We start from the raw sequence: 19,776 nt of genomic DNA, 5'->3' as shown, positions 1-19,776 counted from the left end.
TCTTTCTTTTTGCTGAGGCAATTGGGGTTAAGTAACTTGCCCAGGGTCACAGCTAGTAAGTGACAAGTGTCTGAGGTCAAATTTGAACTCAGGTCTTCCTGACTCCAGGGCCGGTGATTTTTCCACTGCGCCACCTAGCTGCCCCAGGTAATAAACTATATTAAAGGGAAGGAGAGTTTAAGCAAGAAGTCCTGTTTGTACAATATTGTCTTGGAGGGCAAATGAAGAAAAGAATCAGTTAAAAAGGTAGCCCTTCACGAACACTAAACTCAGATGTTGTTGTTGTTCAGTCATTTAGTCATGTCTATCTCTTCATGATCCCATGAACAGTAGCACACCAGGTCCTTCTACTCCACTACCTCTCAAAGTCTTTCCAAGTTGCCATGATATTATCTGTCCATCTCATCCTCTGTCATCCCTGTTTCCTTTTGCCTTCAATCTTTCCCAACATCAGGGTCTTTTCCAATGAGTCCCATCTTCTCCTGTGGCCAAAGTATGTGAGCTTCAGCTTTAGTATTTGACCTTCTAGTGAAGAATTTAAAATTAATTTCTTTAAGTATTGATTGCTATGCTATCTAAGGGATTCTCAAAAAGTCTTCTCCAGCACCACAATTCAAAAAGCATAAATTCTGCAGTGCTCAGTTTTCCTTATAGTCCAACTCTCACAGTCATACATTGCTACTGGAAAAACCCTAGCTTTGACTATATGGACCTTTGTCAGCAATGTGATATCTCAGCTTTTTAGTATGCTGTCCAGCTTTGCTATAGCTTTCCTTCTAAGGAGCAAGTGTTTTTTAATTTCATGCCTATAATAGCCATCTGCAGTGATCGTGGAGCCCAAGAATATACAATCTGACACTGCTTCCATTTCTTCTCCCTCTATTTGCCAGGAAGTGATGGGACCAGTTGCCAAAATCTTAAGTTTTTTTGATGTTAAGTTTCAAACCAGCTTTTACACTTTTCCTTTCACCCTCATCAAGAGGCTTCTTAATTCTTCTTCACTTTCTGGGATCAGAGTGATATTGTCTGCATATCTGAGATTGGCACCATTTCTCATGGCAAACTTAATTCTGGCTTTTGATTCATCCAGCCTGACATTTTGCAGGATGTGCTCTGCATGTAAGTTAAATAAAGTGATAATGCACAGCCTTGTTGTACTCCTTTTCCAATCTTTTTTGTTTTGTTTTGTTTTTTGCAGGGCAACGAGGGTTAAGTGACTTGCCCAAGGTCACACAGCTATAAGTGTCAAGTGTCTGGGGCTGGATTTGAACTCAGGTCCCCCTGAATCCAGGGCCACTGCTTTATCCACTGTGCCACCTAGCTGCCCCTCCTTTTCCAATCTTAAACCAATCACTTGTTCCATATTTAGTCTAACTGTTGTTTCTTGACCTGCATACAAGTTCCTCAGGAGACAGGTAAGATGATCTGGTTCTCCCATCTCTTTGAGGACTTGTCATATTTTGTTGTGATAGTCAATGAAGCAGAAGTGGATGTTTTTCTGGGACTTCCTTGCTTTCTCCACAATTCAATGAATGTTGGTTAATTTGGTTTCTAGTTCCTCTGGCTCTTCGAAACCCATCTTGCTCTTCCGGTAATTTTTAGTTTACATATTGCTAAAACCTAGTTTGTAGAATCTTAAGCATAACCTTGCTAGCATGTGAAATGAGCACAATTGTTTAGTAATTTGAACATTACTTGGCATTGCCCTTCTTTAGAAATGATATGTAAACTTATCTTTTCAAATCCAATGGCCACCATTGAATTTTCCAACTTTGCGGGCATATTGAGTGCAGCATTTTAATAGAATCATCTTTTAGGATTTTTAATAACCTCTGCTGGAATTCCATCACCTCCACTAACCTTATTTTTAGCAATGCTTCTTAAGGCTCATTCTCCAGGATGTCTGGCTCTAGGTCAGTAACTACACCATCTTGGTTATAGGTGATGCTAAGATCTTTCTTTTAGAATTCTTTTGTGTATTCTTTTGTTTTGTTTTTGCAGGGCAATGAGGGTTAAGTGACTTGCCCAGGGTCACACAGCTAGTAAGTGTTGTGTCTGAGGTCAGATTTGAACTCAGGTCCTCCTAAATCTAGAGCTGGTGCTTTATCCACTGTGCCACCTAGCTGCCCCCTCTTTTGTGTATTCTTGCCAGTTCTTTCTTAATCTCCTTTGCTTCTGTTAAGTCCCTACTACCATTTTTGTCTTTTATCATGGCCATTTTTGCAAGGAACTTTCCCTGGAAGAGATCTCTTATCTTTTCCATTGTTGTTTTCCTCTATTTCTTTGCATTCTCATTTAAGAAAACCTTATCTCCCCTTTCTCTTTCTCTGTTCCTTTTTTCTTCCCTTCTTCCTTCAGCTATTTCTAAAACCTCACCAGACAGCCATTTTGCTTTCTTGCTCTTCTTTTTACTTTAAGATTTTTTTTTTGCTCCCACTTCCTGCACAATATTGTAAACCTCTGTCCATGGTTCTTCAGGCACTCGATCTATCTGATCTAATTCCTTACACCTATTTTTCACTTCCACTTCATAGTCATTCCTTTATGTACTCTTTCCTGATCCCCTAGTTGTTAGTTCTCTCTCCAGATTACTTTTTATTTACTTTTCTGAATACTTGAACACCCTCTGAATACTGTATCCCCTTCAGTGGCATGTAAGCTCCTTGAAGGCAGGAACTTTTTCACTTTCTGTCTTTGTATTCACAGCACCCAATACAGTATCTTGTACAAAGTATATGTTCAATAAACATTTGTTGAACTGAACTGTTTTGTCTTTGAAACCAAGAGAGCAACCAACATATAGCAGGAATCAACAAATGAATTAAAAGGCATTTATTAAGAGCTTACTACCTGCTAAGCATGGTGCTAAATCTTGGGGAATACAAATACAAATATAAAAAGTCCCTGATCCCAAGGAACTCACTTTAATGGGGTAAACAAAATATAAAAGAAAGCTTAGCTACAAGGTGGAAAGAAAAGCCCAGGAGTGTTTAGTATCCCTGGGTCAGATGAGAGTGCCCAAGGACTTGCAATGCATAAAGGTAGAGCACATGCTAAAACCTGAGGGTACTTCATCTCACTGGAAAGAATATAGTTGATATCTTCATTTTATCCAAGCTATGTGAGCAGTCACATGACTTGGGTGGGGTCTAAGAGACCCAGATCTGTGCAAGGATTGAAGGGAAGGCTGAAGAGAAGGAAGATGTTCCTAATACCAGTCACCATATTCCCTGCCTGGCTGAGATCTTGCCAGCCTGGGATGAAGGGGGTGGGATGAAGGGGAACAGGAAGGGGGAGCTTAAAGGAACTTTAAAAATGATCTAGGTAAATTTCCTCATTTTGTAAATGAGGAACTGAAACCCAGACAAGGGAAGTCATTTGCCCATGGTCATACAGATAGTAATAAATGGCAGGACCATGATTTAAACTCAGGTGCTCTGACTCCTGACTCTCTCCACAGCAACACCCTAGCTAAAGAGTTGGTCAGCAAGAGGTCAGAGAGGCTAAGGACTAAAATAAGCATGAGGATTGATCAATTAGCAAGTCCCTGAGGTCACTGGCAGGGACAAAAGCTTGATTGCAAAGTATTAAGGAGGGATCTGGCAGCCAAGTATAGGAAATTTTTTTCCAGAAGTTTAGTTGTTGTTCAGACAGGATGCTGGAGTGGTTTTCCATTTCCCTCTCCAGCTCACTTTGCAGATGAGGAAACTGAGGTAAACAGGGTTAAATGACTTTCCCAGGGTCACACCACCAGTAAGTGTCTGAGGCTGCATTTGAACTCATGAAAATGGGTCTTCCAAGCCCAGTGCTCTATCCACTGCACCACCTAACTGCCCTAAGAAGTTTAGTACTGAAGGGATAGAAAAGTGATGGAAACTTGTCTGGACTAGTTAGAAGGTTGAAAAGAAAGCGTAAAAAACAAACAAACTCAGGAGACTTGAGTGAATAGACAGGATGATTAGAAAGAGATAGAGAAGAGGATTTAAGACACATGAGGGAGAGGGAGTAACTGGTGGAGCAAGAACTGAACACATCAGAAGGCAACAGAGTCATGGGTACAAGTAGAGGGATTATCCCTGTTGAGGAGAAATAGCTCTCTATGACAAGAGGGAAGAGGGAAGGTGGTAAATGATGCCAGGGAGTTTAGGGGACTCATAATCAATGGCTTCAATCTTCTCAGCAAAATAGGATACTAAGGCACTTGCTTTAAGTGTGGGGGAATAATCTATCTAGATAGTAAAAGGATTGGGCTGTGACCCCTTCACAAATAACAGCCATGGGCAGCTTCTGTTTGCCAGTGCTAATTCATGGAGTTGGTCAGCAAGGAAGCAGATAATTGCCTATCAGGGGCCAACAAGCAGTGTAGCCTGATCTTGGGAGGAGAGGCAAGAAAACTGCCATATGTCAATTAAACTTTTTACATAAAAGACTCCAGGGCGGCTAGGTGGCGCAGTGGATAGAGCACCGGCCCTGGAGTCAGGAGTACCTGAGTTCAAGTCTGGCCTCAGACACTTAACACTTACTAGCTGTGTGACCCTGGACAAGTCACTTAACCCCAACTGCCTCACTAAAAAGAAAAAGAAAAAGAAAAAAAAAAGACTCCAGCAACTGAGGCAGCAGTGTAGCAAAGACATAGCTTTTCCACAAAAGTTAACCATGGGCATTACCGCTATTGCAAACACTGACACAAGAGCACTTCTAGCAAATATAAAATGAGGAGCATTTGGCAGTGATCCACAGAGTACACATTGTGTTTGTGTTTTTATCAGTGACAAGTAACAGCTACATATGTACAGAGTGCATGTTACTTACTCTACTAGAAGGTAAAAAGAGCCTTTTGTTGACCAGCCATGAATAGTAGAAAGGTTTTCTGTCTTCCTGGGCTGTGTATCCTAGAGGGAATGAGAACCTGCTGACTAATACCAAACCTAAGAAATATATAGTAGTTATTGGGATGTATGGGATGAACCACTTACACATCTATCTACTAAACCTCTCTTTCAAATGCATAGCCGAGGGGGCAGCTAGGTGGTGCAGTGGATAGAGCACCGACCCTGGAGTCAGGAGGACCTGAGTTCAAATCCAGCCTCAGACACTTGACACTTACTAGCTGTGTGACCCTGGGCAAGTCACTTAACCCCCATTGCCCCACAAAAACAAACAAACAAATGCATAGCCGATATGAAATTCCTGACTTAGCTCAATGATATTTTAATTCCTTTTAAGACAATAAGTGCATTAAATTGACTGATTAAGTCCCAAAAGGATTGTTTGGATGACTCCAAGTCATGAAAGGTTCGCCATAAGTATAGCACCGTATTCAAGAAACTCCTCTTAGACTTGCTATAAACACTTGAATGCATGTATACTCCATTCTTCCTTTCTATTTAAGAAGAATGCGATCTGATGAAGCCACAAAGGAATCACACACACACACACACACACACACACACACACACCATTTTCTAGAATATCCCTATCCTAGTCCCTTTCTTCCCTTATAAAAATGTATTATATAATTAGGTAAAAATATATTTGTAAAGCTTTGATTTGCTTGGCAATATTCCTGGCATTTATGAAATTCCCTATCTTGTATAATACATGTGTACACATATACACACATATATATGCATAGGTGTCTATGTATTCATATGTGTGTAAAAACACACATATATAGCCAATTGCTTGTTTTTATTTATATACATGATATAAATATATAATAAACAAATACATATTATACAAACAAATGTCCAATAAGCAATTAGTAATGTAGTATTGAAGCTGACTGGAGCTAGATTCACAAATGTACATGCATGCATGCATGCATAGACATACATACACATACAGATATGCATATACATTCATTATATATGTGATTATATTATATAAAATGGGTTATTATATATAATGAGTATATTATGTATATCTGGCCCCAGACAGCTTCAGACCTGCATTACCAGTTGATATATTGAACATTTCAAACTGGATGCCCTTGCCAGTGACATCTTAAATTTATCATGTTCAAAACTGAACTCCCAAACCCTCCTGTAAACTTCCCTATTTCTGTCCAAGGCACCTCTTCACTACCATCTCCCAGATTCATTACCTTAGCGTTATTCTGGAGCCTTCCCTTTCCCTTTCCACATATTTACTCCTCAGTTCAAGCCTTCATCACCTCTTACCCAAACAGTTACCACAACCTCCTAATTGTGTCGCCCTGCCTCAAATTTTCCACCACTACAGTGTGATCTTTAAAATCTTAATTGTGGTCGCCAAAAATTAAAAGGCTTCAGTACCAGTCTTTGGGCATTAAACATTTATTAGAGCATACAGATATTTACAAAGAGTTCAGAAGGTTATGAAAAAGAAGTCCTACCTAGCCTAGAGTTCCAGCTTGGTTGGGTTCTTCCTGAAGTCCTCCTCCACAAGCCTGTTTTAATCAGGAACTCCTTCCCCAGCCTGTTTTAATCAGCATTCCTCAGCAAGCTGTTTATGGAAGCTTTTTTATAGATCTGGAATAGAGGCGGTCCTTACACACTGCTTCAAGGTGATTGGTTGGCGTCATCCAAATCCATTGGCTTTGAAGGTGCTCTCAAGTTGAGTTCACAGTCTAGTTTCTGAGAACAATACCTTCTTAAGGGATAGCCAGGTGTGATTACAATCCAATTAACTTGAAGTAGGCTTAATCAGCAGTCAATCACTCTCACTTGATTCAATCAGTCTTGATTAATCTCCAGGTGGGTCTTTGAGTATCTGCGAAATCCCATTATTTCATCACAACAGTCTGTCCTTCATGTTGCTGCCAAATTGTTTCCATAAGCACATCTGACCATATAATTTCCCTACTCATTCAACCCTAGTGCCTTCCCATGGCCTCTAGGATAAAATGTAAACTCCTCTTGATCTTTCAAAAGCTAACGCAACCTGACCCCAACCTACATTTCTACCCTCTTTTGACATTTACTCTTTATGCACACTTTACAATCCAGCCAAAGCAGCTTTTTGTTTCTCACACATTGTACTCCAACTCCCATCTTCATTCCTTTGTACTTGCAGTCCTACACGACTAAAATGCACTCCCTCCCAAACAACCTTTATTTAACAATTTGTGTATGTTTATGTTTATTCCCTGCACAGTTACACTATGCAATAGCTGACATTTATGTAGCATTTTAAAATTTGCAAAGTTGTTTATGAGGTATGTGCTATTATCCCCATTTTACAGATGAAAAAACTGAGGCTGAGTGGTTAAGTGACTTGCCCAGGGTACTACAGTTAAAGTGGCTAAAATGGGATGTGAGCTCAGGTCTTCCTGATTCCAAATTCAGCACTCTATCCCTCTCTGCCATCTAGTGTGTGTATACATATATAATATACATATTATATTTTATAATATAATATATATCTTACTGTAATGTATTATATGTATATATAAAATGAGAAACTAGACGGTATAGCAGAGACACATTTATATATTTGGGCAGAAAGTGGAAAGCAAAGATACTATCACACCTTCACAGCAATTAAAATTCTGAAAAGCCCAAAATGGAAATGAAGAAGTGGGAATCAGAGCACTTAAGAAGGAAGGATAAAGGATAGAGATGAAAAAATTAGGTTGCCCTGCCCCCATTTACTGATGGCTTTGTACTTTGTATCAGCAGGTGATTGAATAGGCCTTGAAGACATATGCCCTAGGAAACCCAACTCAGCATTCATTCGGAGGCCCAAGACACCCATATAACCCTTTCTAGGAGCAACTGATTATGGAATATGTTTTTTAGGGGTATTATTCAATAAAAGTGCAGCCAAGAACACATAGGTATGTTTATGGTGTTCTGTCCATCAGAAAGGCAAGTGCAGCAACTTGCAGTGAATTTCTTAAATGTAAGAGGGACTTACCTTTCTCACTTTGGTATTACTTGACATAGGTTTTGCTTGCCATCCAGGTAGATTATAGTGACCTCCAAAATAAGCAACACAGGGAACTACTATTGGAGAATTAATTCTAATCAGCAATGAAGAACTAGTTGCTAAAGTAATTAAAAAATAAAACCTAGCCTTTATATGGCACTTTAAGATTTGAAAAGCATTTCTACAAGTTATCTCATTTGTTCCTCCAAAAATCCTGTGTGCAGTAAGTGTTATTATTATTATCCACCTTTTACAAATGAGGAAACTAAGACTAAGAGAAGTTAAATGACAAGTAAGAACAATGGTAACCTTAGGGGATTTCTGATAGATGGGGAAAGTAAAATTTCATATACATTTTAAGGGAGCATATTTCAAAAATTTCAGAGAAAAAATAGGTAACATCCAGCATCCTAAAATTTTACAAGGAGTGTCATCCTTAGGAGGGGATGGGGAGCTCTCCTGAATGAAATTTCAAAGACATAAACACAATTGAGTTCAAAGGAGAAAAAAAAAAGGTTGGCAAGCTGTCTAAAGAGAGACTTATTGACCAAGTTAGATTCAAAAGGATGTGTATTGAAATGGACACAAGGGTAGGTAATGGAATATGAATACAAAAGAGGGTATGTCCCATAAGAATTGTCAGGAACACTAAAATTGAGAATGAGCTGAGTCCAGAGATGAATGTTAAGGATAATTAAATGAGCTTTTTCTTTATTAGGTATTTTAGGGAGAAGAGGGAGGTCAGACACAGGACCACTGCTTGAGATGGATAGGTTGATGACAATAGGTGAAATCAGAACTACTCAGCTTTTATTTTACTTTGATTTTTTTTCCAGGAGTGAAGTTCAGACCAGGAAGAATAGAACAGTCAAAAAAAAATGTTTAACAGGGAATTGAGTTCAAGTCACTAGGGCCAGACAAGTTACATCCCAGGGTGCTGTGATTGCTGAGCTTGCTATATGTGATCTTTGAAGAATCATGGAAAATGAAAGGTTACAAGACTGGCAGCGCACAAATATCGTCAGTATTTTCAAAAATGGAAAGAGAGTAGAATCTTTAGACTAGTTCAGGGAGTTCTACTTCAAGTCCTGGAAAAATTTTAGAACATACTGTTAAAGGAATGGTTTGTGAGCATTTTAGAAAAAATAGGTTGTTATTACTAAGGGCAGACAGGTGTCTCAGTGGATAGAGTACTGATCCTGAAGTCAAGAAGACTGATCTTCTTGATTTCAAATCCAGCCTCAGACACTTACTAGCTGTGTGACCCTGGACAAGTCACTGAACCTTTTTTTTGCCTCAGTTTCCTCATCTGTAAAATGTGCTGGAGAAGGAAATGGCAAACCACTCCAGTATCTTTGCCAAGAATATACCCCAAATGAGGTTACAAAGAGTCAGACGTGACTAAAAAGTGACTCAACAACAAGAAGCATGGCTTCATCCACAATAAGTTGATTCTTCTTTCCTTTTTTGACTGAAGTACTAGAGTGGGAGACTTCTGTGCTAAATCTGGGGTTTCAGCAAAGCATTTGACTAGATTTCTTTTTTTTTGGTGAGGCAATTGGGGTTAAGTGACTTGCCCAAGGTCACACAGCTAGTAAGTGTTAAACGTCTGAGGCCATATTTGAACTCAGGTCCTCCTGACTCCAGGGCCGGTTCTCTATCCCCTTGACTAGGTTTCTAATGCTACCTTTGGGTTTAAGATGAGATGTTGGATTTCAGCTGAATATTTGACATCTTTTATTGTTGTCCTTATGGATAAGATGGAAAGACTGAGGTAGGTACTAGTACGCATATGTAAATATGGAACTGATTGAATGATAGAATCCAAAGTGTAATTATTCATTAATGAATTAGTATCAACTCTAGTGGAGTGTCCCAAGGAAGCACACCCTTGAACAAGTGCTATTTGTTTTTTTATTGAGGATGTGGATTAAGGCATAGATGACATGCTATCAAATTTGTAAATGACACAAAACTGGGAGGGATTACTGATCTAGATGACAGAGCTCAAAAGGCTAGAATGATGAGCTGACCTTAATATGAAATTTAACGGGGGAGGGCAGCAAGGTGGCACAGTGTGTAAAGCACCAACCCTGGATTCAGGAGGACCTATATTAAAATTTGGCCTCAGAGACTTGACACTTACTAGCTATGTGACCTTGGGCAAATCACTTAACCCTCATTTCCCCACAAAAGGGGGGGGGGATTTAATGAGGATAGATTAACATCGCAACTTTGTGGAGATTTGGGGAGATGTGACTAGAAAACAGATTGAGAATAAGACCTGGAAATTTTAGTGAACAACATTGTTTATATTTTTCAGCAGTAGGAGCAGCTAGGTGGCACAGTGGATAGAGCACCAGCCCTGGAGTCAGGAGTACCTGAGTTCAAATCTGGCCTCAGACACTTAACACTTACTAGCTGTGTGACCCTGGGCAAGTCACTTAACCCCAATTGCCTCACTAAAAAAAATTAAATAAATAAAAAATTAATATATGTTTCAACAGTGTCAGCAGAAAACTCCCAAAGCTAGGACTGACTTAGGCTCCATTGAAAGAAGCATTATGTCCAGTATGAGGGAATCATCTTAGCTGTTCCCTGTCCTGGTCAGATCACATATTATGAAAGACATTCATAAGATGTGTCCAAAAGAAAATAACAGCAGAAACTATGCCACACAAGGATGTTTACCCTTGGAATAATTGGTGGGGATATGAAAGCTGGGTTGTGGAATTTAAGGGATTCATCCTGTTCTTCTTGGCCCCAGAAGGCAGACCTAAAAGAAAGGGTTTAGAGTTTCAGAAAGGTAGAGTTAGGCGCAATGTAAGAAAAAATCCACCATTATTACATCTGTGCCATAGTGGAATGTACTACCTGTAGTGATCCTCTGCACTGAAGGTCTTCAAGCAGAGGTTAGATGACCCCTTGTTGAGATAAGGAGCATTCCTATTCATCTATTAGTTGTTTTAAATCAATCAGCAAGGACTTATTAAGCCACGCCAGCCACTGGGCTGAGTATAGGGAATGCTGAATGATTGAATGAGTAAACAAAAAGACCCTTGAGGTATCTTCCAACTCTGAGATTTGATGATTCCAATTCCATGTAAAGGAGAGATCATTTCCATTTGGAGTCATCAGGCAAAGCTACACAGAGGAGGGAGGATTTGAGCTGGGTCTAGAGAAATGGATAAGATTTCAATAGGCACAGAAGAAATAAGGGAACACTTCCAGTCTGTGGGAAACAAAGTAAGCAAAAGGGACAGAAAATTAAAGTTAGTTTAGTGGAATAATAAATAGACCAGTTTAGTTAAATTGAAAAGGTGTGGGGAGATGCCAGACAAGATTTTTATACTTTATGTTACAGGCAATAGACTGAAGTTTTCTGAGCAGGCGATTAATATGATGAAAGTGGTATTTTAAGAAGTTTAATCTGGTGGCAGTGTATAGGGAAGATTAGGAGCAGGATAATATTGGAAGAGATTTTCCAAAACATTTTGGGAGGTTGTTACACTAGTTCAGCTATGAAGTAGCAAGGACCTAATGGCAATGGACTTGTAAAGAAATAAATGAACGTGAGGGACACTGGGAAGCAGGAATGGACAGGACATGGTAGACTGAATGCTACCTATTTGACGGTCCATTTGAACAAAGGAGAATGGGTCTTCATCTAGTCGTGTCCCCTAATTTTGTATCCCCTACCAGACTCTTTCTTGGGCCCTTTTCTCTTCTCCTATAGATTCAATTATTATCTCTCTGCTGATGATTCTTAAATCTACTTATCCACCCCTAACTTCTTTACAGATTCCTACTCTTACATCTCCACCAGCCTATTGGACACCTCAAACTTGATATCCTTTATACATATTAAGCTCAACATGTCCTAAAATGAACTCATCTTTTTTCTTAAAAAAAAAAAAAAACCCTCCCCTCTTCCAAACTTCTTCATTATTGTTTAGGATTCCACCATCCTCCCTGACCCCTAGGCTCAGAATTTAAGTGTCATCTTGGTTCTTCCTCTCAATTAACTTCCATTTCCAATCTGTTACCAAGGCCTATCAATTTTACCTTTGCAACATTTCTCCCATATGCCCCTTCTCTCCTCTGACATTACCACCACCCTGCCAAAGGCCCTCATCACCTCACACCTGGACTATAGCAATAATAACCTGCTGCTAGATCTCCATGCTACAAGTCTCTCTCCACTCAGCTGTTAATATATTCTTCCATTTTTAAAAGTAGTATTTTATTTTTCCCAATTAGACAAAAAGACAATTTTTAACATTCATTTTTAAAAATTTTGTTTTGTTTTCTTCTTCCTTCCCTCACTTCCCTCCTCCCTAAGACAGTAAGCAATTTGATTTAGGTTACATATATGTAATCATATAAAACATTTGCATATCAGTTGTGTTGTGAAAGAAAAAATGAACCAAAAGAAACACACACAGAGAGAAAATGAAAAATGGTATGCTTTGATCTACATTCAGACTCCATCAGTTCTTTCTCTGGAGGTGGATAGAATTTTTCATCATGAGTCCTTTGAATCATGCATTTTCTGAGAATAGCTAAATCGTTCACAGTTGATCATCATACAATATTGCTGTAACTTGTATACAATATTATCCTGATTCTGCTCACTTTGCTTTGCATCTGTTTGTGTAAGTCTTTCCAGGTTTTTCTGAAATCAACCTGCTCGTCATTTCTTATAGAATAATAGTATTCTATTACAATCATGTACAATTTTTTTAGCCATTCCCCAGTTAGGCATCCTCTCAATTTCCAATTCTTTGCCATCACAAAAAGAGCTGCTATAAATATTTTTATACAAATAACTCCTTCCCTCCCCTCCTTTATAAATCTCTTAGGTACAAGGAACTATTAATGGTATAGCCAGATCAAAGTGTATGCACAGTTTGATTGCCCTTTGTTATGGTTCAAATTGCTCTCCAGAATGGTTAGATCACTTCACAACTCCAATAGTGCATTAGTGTCCCAGTTCTAAATCATGTGCCCATTCTGGCCTTATCTTAGTATACAATATAAGATGTTGGTCTATATCTAGTTTCTGCCATACTCTTTACCAGATTTCCCAGCAATTTTTGTCAAATAGTGAATTTATGTCCCCAAAACTGTGATCTTTGGGTTTATCAGATACTAGATTACTATGGTCATTTACTACCGTCTCTTGTGTGTATGTACTTAATCTATTCCACCGACCCATCACTTTATTTCTTAACCAGTACCAGATTGTTTTGATGATTACTGCTTTGTAAAACAGTTTAAGATATCATATGGCTAAAACCACTGTCCTTCACATTTTTTCATTAATTCCCTTTATATTCTTGACCTTTTGTTTTTCCAGATGAATTTTGTTATTATTTTTTTCTAGTTCTATAAAATAATTTTTTGGTAGTTTGATTGGTATGGCATTGAATAAGTAAATTAATTTTGGTAGAATTACCATTTTTATTATATTGGCTCAGCCTAACCATGAACAATTGATAGTTTCCCAGTTGTTTAGATCTAACTTTATTTGTGTGAAAAGTGTTTAGTAACTATGTTCATATGGTTCATGGGTTTGTCTTGACAGGTAGACTCCCAAGTATTTTATATTCACTACAGTTAATTTTAATGGAATTTCTCTTTCTATTTATTGCTACTGGACTTTGTTGGTAATATATAGAAATGATGTTGATTTATGTGGGTTTATTTTATATCCTGCAACTTTCCTAAAGTTGTTAAATATTTCAACTAGTGTTTTAGTTGATTTTCTAGGATTCTCAAAGTATACCATCATATCATCTGCAAAGAATAGTAGTTTTGTTTCCTCACTGCTTTTTTTTCTTTTTTTCTCATTGCTTTTTCTAATTCCTTCCATTTTTTTTCCTTCTCTTATTGCTATACCTAACATTTCTAGTACAATATAGTAATATTGGTTATAATGAGCATCCTTGCTTCATTCCTGATTGTACTGGGAAAGCTTCTAGCTTATCTCCATTACAGGTAATGCTTGCTGATGCGCGCGCGCGCACACACACACACACACACACACACACAGATGTATTATTTATAAATTTAAGGAAAATTATATTTTTATGCTTTCTAGTGTTTTTAACAGGAATGAGTATTGTATTTTGTCAAGCTTTTTCTGCATCTATTGAGATAATCATGATTTTTGTTTTTGTTCTTGATACGATCAATTATGTTAATAGATTTCCTAATATTGAATCAACCCTTAATTACTGGTATAAATCCCACCTGTGATAGTGTATGATGCTTATTGTATATTGCTGTAACCTCCTTACTAGTATTTTATTTAAAATTTTTACATAGATATTTAATGGGAAATTGGTTTCTCTGATTTCACTCTTCCTGGTTTAGGTTTCAGCATCATATTTATGTCATGAAAGGAACTTAGTAGAACTCCTTCTTCACTTATTTTTCCAAATAGTTTACATAGTATTGGAATTAATTGTTCTTTAAATGTTTGGTAGAATTCACTTGTGAATCCATCTGGCCCTGGGGATCTTTTCTTAGGGAGTTCGTTGATGGCTTGTTCAATTTATTTTTCTAAGATGGGGTTATTTAAGTATTCTATTTCTTCTTCTGTTGATTTGGGAAATTTATATTATTTTAAATATTCATTTATTTAAACATATTCATTTTAAAGCCCATTTTGCATCACCTACTTAGTAAACTCCAGTGTCTCTCCCTGTCACCTCCTGCTTGGTATTCAAAGCTCTTCATAACCTGCCTTCTTCTCCTACTTTTCCAGTCTTCTAATACCTTATACCCCTTCCCACCTCCAAACACTCTGTGATCCTGAAGCAAGACACATGGTTTCTCAACTCTGGGCATTTTCACCGGCTCTCTCCCATGCCAGGAAATTGTCTCCCTCCTCAACTCTGCCTCCTGACTTGGCTTCCTTCAAATCCCAGGTAAAATTCCACCTTCAAAAGGAAGCCTTTTCCAATCCCTCTTAATTTCTAGTTCTTTCTTTCTGATGATTATCTCCAATTTATCTTTTTTTTTTTAGGGCAATAAGGGTTAAGTGACTTGCCCAAGGTCATACAGCTAGTAAGTGTTAAGTGTCTGAGGCCGGATTTGAACTCAGGTCCTCTTGAATCCAGGGCCAGTGCTCTATCCACTGTGCCACTTCGCTGCCCCATCTCCAATTTATCTCGTTGCCTGTTTCTGTGTAGTTTGCATATGCTCTCCCCCATTACATTGTGAGCTCCTTGAGGCCTGGGCCCCTCAATACCATGTTGCTAAGTTTATTAAGTTATTAAATCATTCCTATTAACAGAATTAGGGAAGTTGGAAGTAGGAGCTGGTTTGCAGAAGATTGATTCTTCTACTGGGAAGTGTTTTAAGAAAATCCTGAACTGAGCCATAGGCTTTCCTCAGTTTCTAGGTCACCTCAGAGATAGTCTCTTGTTTACTGGTACATCATATTGATTTTCCTGCTTATCTGTCCAGTTGCTTAACCTATTGCTTTGCCCTAGTGTCTTGTAACTTTATGCTCCTTAACCTTGTCATGTGTTCTGAATTTCAGATTCACTGCTTTTGATGTGACCTCTTATACAAGTAGCCAAGTAGGAAGAAGGAAAATGCTGTTATTTCTGGCAGCCTACATAGCCTGTGAGTTTTTCTTTACTTCTTTCTTTCCCTCCATTACTCCTCTTCTTCCTCTTCCTCCTCCTCCTCCTCTTCTTCTCCTCCTCCTCCTCCTCCTCCTCCTTCTTCTCCTTCTTCTTCTTTTCTCTCTCTCTCTCTCTCCCCCCCTCTCTCTCCCCATCCCTCTCCCCCTGCCTTTTTTCTTCTTTGCTGAATAGTTTGCTTTGCTTTTGAGGGATAAAAAGATCTTTCCATCAATTTCTCCTATGTGATATTTGGTATTATGCAATATACATGCATTTCTCTCCATATTATGATAAATGGATATCCCCATTCATCCAAAGATACTTTAATTCTTGGAAACAGTGGAAACATATAAACTACTTTGTGTATTAATTTCTTCCACAAGCATTTATTAAGCATTTACTGTGTATCAGCCTCTGGGGATACAATAACCAAAAAAGAAGCAGTTGCCTGATTTAAGCAATTTACATTCTACTAGAGTGGGGGGAAGGGGGGGAATTATAACAATTACGCAGATAAATAAATACACAAAATATGCAAAATAAATGCAAAGTCATTTCTGGAGTTAGAGATGATACTAACAACTGAGAGAATAGAAAGACCCTTTGTAGGTGTTGGCATTTGAGCTGGGCCTTGAAGGGAGTTATGGATTCCAAGAAGTGTAGAAGAATAGACTTCTGAAATCGCAGATAGTCATAAAAATCAAGAAACCTTGACTGGTTGGAGAGGAAATATGATGTAAACGTGGTATTGGTCAAATCTTCATTTTTCACTTGCAAATGTATTTGTCACTTAAAGTATAAAAGATTCATCTGTTGAGTTGACCAGGAAAAGAAGACTGAAGTCACTGATTCCAAGTTAATTTCTTAGATGCGACTAGTGTTCCCCAAAAGCTATAGTATATAGTTTTTTAAAAATCCAGTTTTCATTGTTCTTTCACAGTTTAAAGTATGTGGGGCCATTCCAAGACAAAGTAGTGACTCTCCTCCCTAGTGCCTCCCACTTCTCTCTCCCCTTTACTTTTTTTAAAATAGAAAAGAACCCAATAGCAGCCACTTTCTTTATAGTATTGGTTTTTGCCAATTTATTCTATCTAGGAGCCATGTTTGCACTTTATACCTTACTCTGTAATTATGGGACATATTACATTGTCCACATTAAAGAGATCTGAATCATCAGTGAGTATATGGGGGAAATATTTGAGGGGCTAAATAGATTTCCTGATTCTTCTTAAATTATACTACAGTTATTCCTCCTAAGGCCATGAAGGTAAGCTGGCTTTAGTCAATTGAAGGTTGAAGCCAGGTCATAAAGGACAGTATGTTTTTTTTTAAATAGACAACATGGTATAGTGGAATAAACTATGAATTTAGAACCAGAAGGCCTGAGTTTGAATCTTGTATCTGGTACTTAAAACCTGTAACCTTGCAAAAGGGATCAGCTAGGTGGTACAGTAGATTGCCAGGGCTGGAGTGTGCAAAACTTATCTTTTTTAAGTTCAAATCTGGCCTCAGATACTTACCAGCCATGTAACCCCAGACAAGTCACTTAATGTTCTTTTCCTCAGTTTCCCCATCTGTAAAATAAGTTGGAGGAGAAAATTGCAAACCTACTCCAGTATCTTTGCCGAGAAAACCTCAAATGGGAGAAGTCACTTAACCAATGGGACTTCAGTTTCCTCATGTGTAAAATGAAGTTTGACTAAAAGATATGCAAGGATCCTTGTTTCTCTAAATCTAGGAATCTGTGGTCCTCCCCAGACTCTTAGCTTTTTTTCTCTGGCAAAATTGAACCACACGCAACTTATTCTTAGAAGTTAATTGAGATGGAGGACCACCTTACCTATTAGTTTCCCTGCTGCCTTCCCAGTGGTACCATTTCAATGCTTTTCCCTCATCACATCCACATAGGTATGTTGTTAAACTCCAACCAGATCATCCATAGATTGAAATCCTGCTAAAACAGATCTCTTGAGACAATAGCAGGGGGTAGCTGGGCATACTTTCTATGGATCTCTTTAGATAAGTGAGTAGGCAGAATACCTTTGGTATTCTCCTTCTATCCCCTTAAAACACTGGTGAGAAAACTAGTAGAGAATAACAGATTTTCACAAGCAATATTCTCCAGTGGATCATTTCTTTACTGTCATAATGTTGACTGAAATATGTAGTCCACCTGGGTCATTAGAGAATTAAATAAGAGAACGTAGCACCTTAGTCCTGGGCCATTAGGAAGAGAGGGGAATATAGTGGTTCAGAGACCACCTGTATTTAGGGAATCTGAGACCCTTTTCTTTGAAAGTGAGAATATTGATATTTACATGAATAGCCAAGATGAACATTCAGCTTCATGCATTATTGATGAAAATTTAAAAATGACACCAATTATAGGTTCTGGGAAGATCAAGGAGGAAAAACGTAAAAATTTTATTTGTATAAAAGGATTAATAATTGTCATTTAAGTGAAGCTGCTTGCTGTTTTTTCCTTGTTTTCATGCAGCAAAATGACAATTATATTTATTATTAAATATGTACTTGATTAATTGTCAGTTTAAATTTTCAGTTACTGTACAAATATGCTCTACAATATGACACCATCCCACTTTTCTAGCCAAGGTTTGCTACTATAGATTCCCTCTGTTTACTTTGTGCTTTACCTATTCCATATCTTTGCCTACACTGTTCCCTGTGCCCAAATCACCCACTGCATCTTGGGCCATTGCCAGTCATCTTCACTTTTGTTTAGCCATTGGACTTCTATGACTCTAGAAGAGAGAATGAGGCTGAGGACTTTGTGCAGCTCTCCTTCACTTAAATCCAATTTAAGTCAAGACACAGCCCCATGATGTCACTGGTCCTCTTTGAAACTAAGGATAAACAACATGCTGAGCCTAGAATACCATCTTTTCCCATCCTTTCTTGTTGAAATTCTACCTAGCCTTCAAGATATAACTCATATGTCATCCCTTGTGTGAAGCTTTCTCTGAACCTCCCAGTTGAATATGATTATACGACCAGAGATTTAGTCAAGTATTTGAGGCCAAATTTGAACTCAGGTCCTCCTGAATCCACAACCTGTGCTTTGGATACACTCTGGATACACTGTGCCACCTAGCTGCCCCCAGCACTATGCCTTTATTAATGCAGCATAGGATCAAATTTGGTTTTGTTTTGTTTTATATTTTTTGGTCACCTAGTCACACAACTGATACATACTGAGTTTGTAATCCACTTAAACCCCCAATCTTTTTTCAGACAAACTGTTGTGTAGCTATTCCTCTTCTGTTGTATACTTGTAGTATTGATTTTTTTGAACCCATGTAAAATTGAACATGTTTTCCTAGTAATCTTCATATTGTATAATGTATATGGGAAAGCAGTTATCTAGCTTAGTAGTTGTTGATAATCTTTTAGTCACCTTTTTTTGATATTGATAAGGTCCAATATTTTTTCCCATACCTTTGGTATTCTCCTTCTCTCCCCTTCAAATACTGGTGAGAAAACTGGTAGGGAACAGCGTATTTTCACAAGCAATATTCTCCAGTGGACCATTTCTTTACCATCATAAAGTTGACTGAAAGATGTAGTCCACCTGGGCTGAGTGAATTCCTCAAGGACATTTAGGTGGTCTCATATCTCATTACTTCTCTTTGTTATTGTTAAGTCCCTGTTCGTCATTTTTATTTTTTCCAGTCCAAAGATCATTCTCCTTGGCAGAGAAAACAGAAACAGAATTAGTTTGGGGTAATATATATTCTTACCAGACCATTTTAGGTGTATTCCATACCAGGTAGTTTAATTTGTGTTCATATGAATCAACATTGCCAGAATGATCTTTTTATACATAGATTTGACTGCATCCCCTTCCTGCTGAAATAAACCTTTATTGACTCCTACTTGCTTGCTAAGTAAATTTCAGACTCCTTTGCTCAGTGTTCAAGATTCTCTATAATCTGATGTCACCCTGGATTTCTACCATTATTTCATATTACTTTATTTCACAAACAGCCAAAGCTCCATATTCTCTCTCTTGCGTCATACTATTTACATTCTCCATTCTGCCTGGAATGTCCTCCAACCTCCTCTTTATTGAATTCTTACCCATCCTTTAAAACACAGTTAAAGTGCTATTTCTTGGTGCTTATACTAATCCCTCCATTGGTAATATGTCTTATCCTTAGACTCACATAAGTTATGTGTTATTGTGCTATTTTACATTTTATTTATC

The 19,776-nt window shown here is 38.1% G+C and overlaps 1 protein-coding gene across 5 annotated transcripts in view; it reads left to right on the top strand.

Moving 5' to 3' along the window:
* Nucleotides 1–19,776, top strand: part of NMNAT3 (nicotinamide nucleotide adenylyltransferase 3) — a 143,441-nt gene that overhangs the window by 34,049 nt on the left and 89,616 nt on the right. For 3 of the 5 annotated variants that reach the window (XM_043995635.1, XM_043995631.1, XM_043995632.1), the window contains one exon: nucleotides 15,464–15,549. The exons of the other annotated variants lie outside the window; for them this stretch is intronic. The gene's annotated coding sequence lies outside the window, so the exon portion shown is untranslated. The remainder of the gene's footprint in view (nucleotides 1–15,463; nucleotides 15,550–19,776) is intronic. 5 annotated transcript variants of the gene reach the window in all.

Source organism: Dromiciops gliroides, chromosome 3 (genome assembly GCF_019393635.1).
Source record: "Dromiciops gliroides isolate mDroGli1 chromosome 3, mDroGli1.pri, whole genome shotgun sequence".
NCBI lineage: Eukaryota > Metazoa > Chordata > Mammalia > Microbiotheria > Microbiotheriidae > Dromiciops > Dromiciops gliroides.
Note: the sequence above shows the minus strand (reverse complement) of the source record. Positions and strands in the feature narration are given on the sequence as shown.